The sequence below is a fragment of the Schistocerca serialis genome, chromosome 8 (assembly GCF_023864345.2).
Source record: "Schistocerca serialis cubense isolate TAMUIC-IGC-003099 chromosome 8, iqSchSeri2.2, whole genome shotgun sequence".
NCBI lineage: Eukaryota > Metazoa > Arthropoda > Insecta > Orthoptera > Acrididae > Schistocerca > Schistocerca serialis.
Genome location: NC_064645.1, coordinates 605,653,407 through 605,662,779, shown reverse-complemented (window position 1 = coordinate 605,662,779; position 9,373 = coordinate 605,653,407).

Genomic DNA, 9,373 nt, shown 5'->3' with positions numbered 1-9,373 from the left:
GAAGCTACTAGACTGACAACGGCCGGGACAGCGGTGTGCTGACCCCACGCCACTCACTCCCCACCGCATTCAGCGACGCGGTGGGGCAGAAGAAGACACGGCGATCGATCGGTACCGATGGGCCCGCCAGCGTGTGAACGGAGCTTAATAGCAGATAAACAGTTGCTGTCTAGTGTCACGGAGGAGGACCAGCTTTCCTTCTATTTCACTTCATTAAATTTAGCTAGCATGAGAGTGATTAACACTAAACCATATTCTGACAGTTTATCGTTAATACAACACACAGATTAAGTGCCCACAACTTTTTTGTGTTTGTATACTTTGGCTCATTCCATATTCATGATTCTTCTCCTTGATGCGATCTATGGAACTCGACTTATTGGACACTTGGACAAAGGAACTGCAGGCTAATCTGTCATCACCGGGGGAGTCCATCGTTGATCAGTCACGTGTCTGAAGGCGTTACACAAAGCTTTCTCCATAGATCTGGAAATGTTTCGAAGTAATTTTCATCCTTCATTTTCTTTGCAAATACACTGAAAAGCCTAAGAAACTGGTTGTTGTTGTTTTGGTCTTCACTCCAGAGACTGGTTTGAGGCAGCTCTCCATGCTACTCTATCCTGTGCAAGCTCCTTCATCTCCCAGTACCTACTGCAACCTACATCCTTCGGAATCTGTTTAGTGTATTCATCTCTTGATGTCTCTCTACGATTTTTACTCTCCGTGCTGCCCTCCAATACTAAATTGGTGATCCCTTGATGCCTCAGAACATGACCTACCAACCGATACCTTCTTCTGGTCAAGTTGTGCCACAAATTTCTCTTCTCCCCAATTCTATTCAATACCTCCTCATTAGTTATGTGATCTACCCATCTGATCTTCAGCATTCTTCTGTAGCACCACATTTCGAAAGCTTCTATTATCTTCTTGTCCAAACTATTTATCGACCATGTTTCACTTCCATACATGGCTACTCCTCCATACAAATACTTTCAGAAAAGACTTCCTGACACTTAAATCTATACTCGATGCTAACAAATGTCTCTTCTTCAGAAACGCTTTCCTTGCCATTGCCAGTCTACATTTTATATCCTCTCTGCTTCGACCATCCTCGGTTATTTTGCTCCCCAAATAGCAAAACTCATTTACTACTTCAAGCATCTCATTTGCTAATCTAATACCCTCAGCATCACCCGGTTTAATTTGACTACATTCCATTATCCACGTTTTGCTTCTGTTGATGTTCATCTCATATCCTCCTTTCAAGACACTGTCCATTCCTTTCAGTTGCTCTTCCAGGTCCTTTGCTGTCTCTGACAGAATTACAGTGTCATCGGCGAACCTCAAAGTTTTAATTTTTTCTCCATGGATTTCAATTCCTACTTTTTCTTTTGTTTCCTTTACTGCTTGCTCAATATACAGATTGAATAACATCGGGGATAGGCTACACCCCTGTCTCACTCCCTTCCCAAACACTGCTTCCCTTTCATGCCCCTCTGGTACACCTGCCTAATATCGTCTACGTTTCCCGCGGGCAAGCTGAAGTGCCGCAGCACAACGTGGCATGGACTCGACTAGTGCTGAAGGCAACTGCCACCATGAATCTTGCAGGGCTGTTCATAAATCCGTAAGAGTACGAGGGAGCAGATATCTCTTCTGAAAAGCATATTGCAAGGCATTCCAGAAATGTTCAATAATGTTCATGTCTGGGGAGTTTGGTGGCCAGCGGAAGTGTTTAAACTCAGGAGAGCGTTCGTGGAGCCGCTCTGTATCAATGCTGGACGTGTGGGGTGTCGCATTGTCCTGCTGGAATTGTCCAACTCTGTTGGAATGCACAGTGGATATAAATGGACGCAGGTGATCAGACAGGATGCTTACGTACGTGTCACATGTCAGAAACATGAAAGTTGGGAAGGCAGTCTGGTTTCGATGAGATGTACCCTGAATTGCTCACACATTGTGTATCGGCAACTATCAAATGGCTTTCTAACTTCTTCTCAGATATTCTCTCTACTGGAAATCTCCCACTATTATTCAAGAAAACCAAGCTAATAGCAATCATTAAACCGAAAAAAGACCCAACAAAAGTAGAAAGTTACCGCCCAATAGCCATGTTAAGTGTTACTTACAGCCGGCCGCGGTGGTCTAGCGGTTCTAGGCGCGCAGTCCGGAACCGCGCGACTGGTACGGTCGCAGGTTCGAATCCTGCCTCGGGCATGGATGTGTGTGATGTCCTTAGGTTAGTTAGGTTTAAGTAGTTCTAAGTTCTAGGGGACTGATGACCTCAGATGTTAAGTCCCATAGTGCTCAGAGCCATTTGAACCATTTTTTTGTTACTTACAAACAACTTGAACGACTCATCTACAACGGGATCTATGAAAGAATTAATAAACAAATACCCATAGAACAAGCTGGATTCAGGCCTGGTAGAAGCTGTAATGACCAAGTGTTCACATTAACAACCCATATTGAAAATGGATATGAGAAGAAATGCGTAAGCATAGCTGCTTTCTTGGATCCATCCACCGCCTAACACAGTATGGCGAGATGGCCTTCTCTTAAAATTTGTGAGCGTCATTCAGTGTCGGAAACTCACAAACCTACTTAGCTACATGCTAAACAACAGAGTTTTCCAGATTTACTCTGATAACGACAGAAGCAAAGTCTTCAAATTAAGTGACGGACTACATCAAGGATCTGTATTGGCCTCTCTCCTTTTCAGCTCATACATTTATAATATTTTGAAGAAACAGCCTCATTTGCGCAAATTTTCTGGTCTTTACCAGGTTTCGGCTAATTTAATCTAGCCTCCTTCAGAAGCATAAAATTACTATAACATGCCAGAGTAAGGCACAGTCAACATTAAAATTAAAACCTATAGTACCATGGTACCATGTCGAATTAAAAGTACTTAACTGACGTCCATCCCGGGCATTTCTTCACCACGCGGTCGGTTGGCAGCGGCAACTACGTTGGCATTGACCGTTGCACGCGGAACTGCACTGCAACTGTCACTTTCAATGTAGGCAACACTTAAAATCATTCACCATCTATTGACTGTGTTGCGCATTATAGTGTCAGGTACCCCTTCAGAAGACAGTGACTATCAATGTCCACAGATGGCAGTTCTCATTTGTGGATGTTGTACTCAACCAAGCACATGCAGTACGACATCTTAATGCAGTGCAAGTTGCAAGGGCCGTCTGTTTGATCCGAAAAGGATGGACTTCCCGTCGTGTTCCTGCAGATGCCGAAGCCTCTACACGTGTCACCCAGAGCTTTTCGACACGCGACAGGGAGACATGTCAGTACACAAGGCGAGTTGAACATGGCCGCCGAAGCATTACAACCTCACGTGAAGATCGATATCTGGCCAAGTCTTGTGGCGTCGGACGGATACCACCAGAACACTGCAAGGGGATGTCAGAAGGGCCACTGGAGCCGCTGTGACCGCTAGGAATGTAGTAAACAAGTTATAAGAAAGGACTTTACGACCCTGACGTCCTGTTGGAATACACCGCTTGAAGCGAAAACATCTTGCAGCTCGCCTTGTTCTGCCGTCCCCATGTCAACTAGAAACTTCGTTACCGGCGAAAAATGTTATTCATGGACGAGCCCAGACATCCTCTGACGCAAGGTGATGACCGTGTTCGGAGATCCTTGGTGAGCGGTACCTGCGAAATGGTCTCGCTGCTTCATGAGTCACCACGTCCGTAACGTTATGGAAATCAAACATCCAACGAGACCTTGGCTGCACATCTGGCGTGCATTGCGTACGCCACTACCGCCAACGGCAGCGCGACCGTCGTGGTATAACCGCATCAACCGTAAAATTGTCACACGGGCCCAGTTGGAAACCATTCACACGGTTCATTCTCTCCTATGAGTTGTTGGACACGGAAGGCGCTGCAAGGGACGTCTGGATGCTCACGCGTCGAATATTCGCCTTCCTTCGGCGCACCACACCGGTACAAAGATCACATCGGATACACTTTTTTTACCGGGTACAAAATTCTTTCCCAAATATCAGAAGTTTGCTGTCAAGTGGGTCGTTGGACACACGATGTATTACATGTTTCACGAGATGTATTGTGTGTGGTGGGCTACTGCATATAACTGCAAGAACAACAAAAGCTCATACGTTGTCATACAAAATACAGAGCTTAATTTGCCAACTATTTCACAATTCGCCCGATTGCTTTTTTTGCCCAGGAATGAGACGACACATGCGGACGAACGTTTTAAGACGTAATGAGCACAGTTCATACGTGTTGGCATACTGACATTACTGAGAAGACAACAGGTCCTTTCCTTTTGGCACCAATGTGGTTGGATAATGTTTACTTGTCCTACGAACGATGGTAAACTGCAACATCTCACATAATGTTCCGATAAACAGTCGGCACACAGAATTGAGATGTCGCCCCAGTGGCGAGGATGATCAAGATTATCTGGCTGGATAATACATCACCGCGTGCTTCTCGGAATATGATGTGGATGACTCCTTTGTTTCTACTCCTTGCCGTGACGAGGACACCTTTGTATCATTTTCCTTGTATTACAAAAAATTAAAAAAAAACAGATGTCGCCCCAGTGGCGAGGATGATTAAAATTATCTGGCTGGATAATGTATCACTGCGTGCTGCTCGAAATATGATGTGGATGACTGCTTTGTTTCTACTCCTTGCCATGATGAGGACACATTTTTCTCCTTTTCCTTGTATTACAAAAAAATTTTAAAAAAATAAAAATTATCCATTATGTCCATTTTGTAACCAATCCATCCTTGTATTAAACTTGACTTCTACGTTGTAATACACACATCAAAAAAAGTTTTGCATCACCCCATTCCCAGAACTCCTGAGATAGACGACGACTATGGATATTGTATCACAGACACAGTCCCTTTGGCTGTTCAGAGATGTCACTGAACCCGCCCAAAGATGTAAACAACCATACATGAGCAGCGCATATTAGGCGGAGGGGGTCCGACAGCCAATCAGTTCCAGTCATTCCACCAGAAAGGAGCACACCGCTCGTGTTGTCTGTAGTTCAACCATGCCTAGACGGTCAATACCGCGGTTCGATCGCGTCCGCATTGTTATCTTGGGCTAGGAAGGGCTCTCAACAAGGGCTGTGTCCAGGCGCCTCGGAGTGAACCAAAGTGATGTTGTTCGGACATGGAGACAGGAACTGTCGATGACTTGACTCGCTCAGGCCGCCCAAGGGCTATTACTGTAATGGATGACCGCTACCTACTGATTATGGCTCGGAGGAACCCAGGCAGCAAACCATCATGTTGAATAATGCTTTTCGTGCAGCCACAGGACGTCGTGTTACGACTCAAACTGTGCGCAATAGGCTGCATGATGCGCAACTTCACTCCCGACGTCCATGGCGAGGTCCATCTTTGCAACCACAACACCATGCAGCGCGGTACAGATGGGCCCAACAACATGCCGAATGGACCGCTCAGGATTGGTATCACGTTCTCTTCACCGATGAGTGTCGCATATGCCTTCAACCAGACAATCGTCGGAGACGTGTTTGGAGGCAACCCAGTCACGCTGAACGCCTTAGACACACTGTCCAGTGAGTGCAGAAATATGGAGGTTCCCTGATGTTTTCGGGTGGCATTATGTGTGGCCGACGTAGGCCCTGGTGGCCATGGAAGGCGCCGTAACGGCTGTAGGAAAAGTGAATACCATCCTCCATCCGATAGTGCAACCAAATCGGCAGCATATTGGCGAGGCATTCGTTTTCATGGACGACAGTTCGCGCCCCCATCGTGCACATATTGTGAATGACTTTCTTCAGGATAACGGCATCACTCGACTAGAGTGGCCAGCATGTTCTCGAGACATGAACCCTACCGAACATGTCTGGGATAGATTGAAAAGGGCTGTTTATGGACGACGCGACCCACCAACCACTCTCAGGGATCTACGCCAAATCGCCATTGAGGAGCGGGACGATCTGGACCAACAGAGCCTTGATGAACTTGTGGATAGTATGCCACGACGAATACAGGCATGCATCAATGCAAGCGGACGTGCTGCTGGGTATTAGAGGTACCAGTGTTCTAGCAATCTGGACCACCACCTCTGAAGGTCTCGCTGTATGGTGGTACAACATGCAATGTGTGGTTTTCATGGGCGGAAACGATGTTTATGTTGACCTCTATTCCAGTTTTCTGTACAGGCTCCGGAACTCTCGGAACCGAAATGAAGCAAAACTTTTTTTGACGTGTGTATTTAAAAAAAAATTAAAAAATAATAAAAACAAAGTGGTCGAGGCATTAGACTACCAAACCGTTGGTCTCTGTTCGACTCCTGGGCGGGGCTTTTTTTTTTTCAAGAAAAGGAAATGGTAGATAGGACACCGCTCGCGATAATCGGGAAAACCTTTTCAGTTCCCGATCCAGCACAAATTCTTACTGTCTTCATTCTATTATACAGCTGCCGGTTGTTCACACTCGCAACTGCTAATATATTTCATGTGTCTCATTAATGTATGTTGCCTTAAGATTGTTGAAATCGAATGGTTATTTTCCTCCGTATTCCTCTCCTTCTTTGCTCGTGCCAGACAATCCTTCCTCTCGTTCGGCTTTCGCGTATCCCATCAGCCTTCTGGTTGGTTTAATTAGCACTGACACAGTTTCCTCTTATGTGCCAACCCTTGCATTTCAGAGCAGCACCTACACCAGCATCATGACTTACTTGTCGCCGGCCGGAGTGGCCGAGCGGTTCTAGGCGCTACAGTCTGGAACCGCGCGACCGCTACGGTCGCAGGTCCGAATCCTGCCTCGGGCATGGATGTGTGTGATGTCCTTAGGTTAGTTAGGCTTAAGTAGTTCTAAGTTCTAGGGGACTGATGACCTCAGAAGTGCTCAGAGCCATTTGAGCCATTTTGAACTTACTTGTCGCGAATCCTCCAATCCGTGTCTTCAACTAAAACGTTTGCTCTCTAGTGTCATGGAAGTATTTCCTTGGTGGCGTAACACGTGTTCTGTCATCCTGTTACATCTTCTACTTAATGTTTCCCGGGTACACGTTTTCTCATCGATTCTGCGAACAGCCTCTTCATTAACAGTCAAGTGCTCTACCAGTACCTCGTCTCCTACCTTCCAAACTTTCCAGAAGCAATATCCTTTCTTTCAGGAATGCTAGTTCTGCAAGGTTCGCAGGAGAGCTTCTGTAAAGTTTGGAAGGCAGGAGACGAGGTACTGGCAGAAGTAAAGCTGTGACGACAGCGCGTGAGTCGTGCTTCGGTAGCTCAGTTGGTAGAGCACTTGCCTGCGAAAGGCAAAGGTCCCGAGTTCGAGTCTCGGTCCGACAAACAGTTTTAATCTGCCAGGAAGTTTCATATCAGCGCACACTCCGCTGCAGAGTGAAAATCTCATTCTGGAAACATCCCCCAGGCTGTGGCTAAGCCATGTCTCCGCAACATCCTTTCTTTCAGAAGTGCTAGTTCTGCAAGGTTCGCATGAGGGCTACTGGAAAGTTTGGAAGGTAGGAGACGAGGTACTGGCAGAAGTAAAGCTGTGAGGACTGGGCGTGAGTCGTGCTTGGGTAGCTCAGTTGGTAGAGCACTTGCCCGCGAAAAGCAAAGGTCCCGAGTTGGAGTCTCGGTCCGACACACAGTTTTAATCTGCCAGGAAGTTTCAGCTTCTTCATTTTCTGTCTTTTCGGCTATCACTACTCAAACTCAGCACTCGTGTGGCAGATCACCTGAATTTCTAAAATTTCCACAGTTTCTTCTCGCTTCGCCAAAAACTTGTTAATACTTCCTGTACATGGCATGACATCTTTCTGCAGCTATTTCCTTTTGGGCTTAGTTTATTAGCAACCTAAGCCATTTTTTCGACAAATTTTTTTTGTAGTCAGATCTCTATACGTTATTTTCGAACAGTTAAAGCATTTCCTCTTAATTCCATTATTTCTCTATTTATTATATACAATACTCTTCTTCTAATAATGTTTTACTTATGACACGTCCATGTCTGCTTTTGTGACTGCCCTGCTCATACCTTGTTTGTAAACCAATTCACGATACAGCCCCGTTCTACTACTGTGCCTTTTCCATACGTGTATTTTCCTTTTAGTTACCTTTAGGACGCAATTACTGAATAACTGAATCTTATTGATGACCTCATAAACCGATTGTCCTCTCTCATCTCTTCCCCAACGCGATCGTGACAATTCTGCCTTACGTTTCGGCCGGCCGCTGTGGTCGAGCGGTTCCAGGCGCTTCAGTCCGGAACCTCGCGGCTGCTGCGGTCACAGTTTCGGATCCTGCCTCGGTCATGGATGTGTGTGATGTCCTTAGGTTAGTTAGGTTTAAGTAGTCCTAAGTCTACGGGACTGATGACCTCAGATGTTAAGTCCCATAGTGCTTAGAGCCATTTGAACCATTTAAACCTTACATTTCTTTCTGTAATACAATATTCCGGTCACCTTTGACCATCTATTTTCACTGTCTTAATTATTGCTCATTTTCTTCATCATTGCTAGATGTTTGGTCATAGCTAGAAGCAAGAAAACGTAACTCTATACGGAGATAGCTAGTTACCTTTACGGTCGTTTCTTTTCGGTGCTGGGTGATTAATTACTGCACTGCTCATAGCAATTCGCCTTCATAACTTTCTGGTCTACTTCGGTATTCTTGAAAATTTCAGCATCTAGTAGGTAAATAAATCGCTGTTACTTAATAGTTTTCCAGACTTAATTATGTGGACGAATTATTTTGGGTATGCTCATTTGTTGACAACTCGGCATTTTGTAGATGGAGGGAAGCGTTCCAGTCTTAGCTGATATTTCAATGTCTGGTTATTTTAGGTGGTAAATGTTCGTACTTTTGATAGGTTAGCATAAGTGCCATTAAATAAGTCACAATATGATTTGAACACTTCTCTGCGATACATAAGTACACGATCTTGCATTGAGATCCCTGATTAAAAGTCACCGTATTATTTGCTCATAATGAGTTAAGTATGTACGTTATTACTAACAATTCACGGTACCGAACCCTTGTTAAATGAAGACATGTGTTCGCTGAGGCTGTCAGTTACAGAATCAACGAAATATTTCTTAATTTAAACTTCATTTCACGTCTATGGTCCCAGTTTTGAAGAAAACAACTGAAATCCCGAAAGTTGTTATATTTTTTTACTATTCCGCTGACAGATTTTCATATCTGCGTAATTTCAAGTGACGTACTACATTTTTCACGTGATATTCAGTTGTCTCATTTTCACTCTGCTACTTCTCCTTTGATTAATGGATTCTAACGTTCATACAGTTGGAGAATTTATTCATACATGCATCAGATATGCTCTCATTTAGTTTCCCGTACTTCTCTGACAATGGCGAAG